The sequence below is a fragment of the Nyctereutes procyonoides genome, unplaced genomic scaffold (genome assembly GCF_905146905.1).
Source record: "Nyctereutes procyonoides isolate TBG_1078 unplaced genomic scaffold, NYPRO_anot_genome, whole genome shotgun sequence".
NCBI classification, from domain to species: domain Eukaryota; kingdom Metazoa; phylum Chordata; class Mammalia; order Carnivora; family Canidae; genus Nyctereutes; species Nyctereutes procyonoides.
The window spans coordinates 34,323,496-34,325,540 of NW_026575139.1; the positions used below are offsets into that span (position 1 = coordinate 34,323,496).

Below are 2,045 nucleotides of genomic sequence, written 5' to 3' on the forward strand. Positions count from 1 at the left end.
TTTAAAAATATCATAAAATTTGACTCATATTAGCAGAGAGGTGAGAGCATAGTTACTAGAATCTGTTTTTTTTTTTTTAAGGATACATTTATTCAGCGTCATGATCAGACTATTACATTTGGCAATCAACAGCATGGGTGCAAAAAAAATTACATTAAAATCCTTTGTTGGGATGCTCTACACTTTCCACAGAACAGAAAATAAAATAACCTGTTATACGGTTAGTCACAAATACAGTCCTGGAGTTTTTTTGCCCATACACATGAGTATTGTCTAAAACATGTCTTCCTTGTACAGCTTGGCCCTGCCACCACTGTGCTTGGCTGAGTTCACAAATCTGTTGTAACCTGTAGTTTCCCTGTCACTTCTCTGGCTCACCTCTCCTGCTAAGATTTGTTTCCTGGCAGTAATTAAAACCTTCTGCCAGGATACCTGGGTGGCTCAGTGGTTGAGGGTCTGCCTTTGGCTCAGGATGTGATCCTGGAGTCCTGGGATCGAGTCCCGCATCGGGCTCCATGCAGGGAGCCTGCTTCTCCTCTCTCTGCCTGTGTCTCTGCCTCTCTCTGTGTGTGTCTCATGAATAAATAAATAAAATCTTTTTTTAAAAAAATCCTTCTGCCACTGCCATAGCTGCTGCTGCTGCTGGAACCACCACAGCCACATTGGTTTCATGGTTTGGCAATCTATTGGCTTCCACCACCATAGGAGCCAGAGCTTCTGCCTCCAAATTTCCTCTTTTCAAGGGTCCAAAATTTGAGGATTGATCGTTGTAATTGCCAAAATCGTTATAGCTTCCGCCACCTCCAAAGTTGCTTCCATCATTACCAAATCTGTTAGAGCCATCCCCACTGCCACCGTATCCACCACTACCTTGACTGCCCCCGAAGCCACCTTGACCACTGACGTTCCCTCCACAACCAAAATTGTCATTCGCCCCAAAACCACCTCCACAACCACCACCAAAGTTTCCAGAACCACTCGGCCTCTTTGGTTGGATGAAGCACTAGCCATCTCTTGCTTCGATAGGGCTTTGCTTACTTCACAGTTGTGGCCATTCACAGGATGGCATTTTTGAATGACAATCTTGTCTACAGAGTCATGGTCATCAAATATCACAAAAGCAAAACCTCTCTTTTTGCCACTGCCTTGGTCAGTCATGATCTCAATCACTTCAATTTTCCCATAGTGTTCAAAATAATCTCTTAGATGATGTTCTTCAGTGTCTTCTTTAATGGCACCAACAAAAATCTTTTTCACAGTTAAGTGGGCACCAGGTCTTTGAGAATCTTCTCCGGAGTCAGCCCTCTTTGGTTCCACAACTCTTCCATCCACCTTGTGTGGCTGAGCGGTCAAGGCTGCATCCACCTCCTCCACCATGGTGTAGGTGACAAACCCAAAGCCTCTGGAGTGCTTGGGATTGGGGTCTCTCATGACCACACAGTCCATAAGAGTTCCCCATTGCTCAAGATGGCTCCTCAGACTTTCATCAGTTGTTTCAAAGCTCAAACCTCCGATGAAGAGCTTCCACAGCTGCTCAGGCCCTTTGGGAGACTCTGACTTAGACATGCCGGTGGTGGGAGGGGAGACTTTAAGGATGGGCTTACTCGGCGGCGTCCGGGGCAGAAGGGAGTAATCTAACCAACATATCTCTAGAATCAGTTTAAATATGAGTTCCAGCTCACCTATTTATTAGCTGCACAAACTTGAGCACGATACCTAACTTCTTCTGGGCATCAGTTTCCTCATTTGCAAATGGGATTATAGTGTCTCTTTCTGTCTATGAAATAATAGGCTGTTTTGAGGATTGAAGAGAGGGCTTAGGACAATGACTGGCATTGAACAAAGGCTCTGTATCATCATTATTGTTGGAATTGTTTCTATTAATATGTTAAAAAGCGACAAGTTATTGAATTTTTTTATTTCTAAACACTTTATTGGGATCCCTGGGTGGCTCAGCAGTTTAGCGCCTGCTTTCAGCCCAGGGCATGATCCTGGAGTCCTGGGATGGAGCCCCACATTGGGCTCCCTGCGTGGGGCCTGCTTCT

At 45.0% G+C, this 2,045-nt stretch overlaps 1 pseudogene; it reads right to left on the bottom strand.

The window, feature by feature from the left end:
* Positions 1–617: 617 nt before the first annotated feature.
* On the bottom strand, positions 618–1,566 carry LOC129495880 (heterogeneous nuclear ribonucleoprotein A1-like; annotated as a pseudogene).
* Positions 1,567–2,045: the final 479 nt, after the last annotated feature.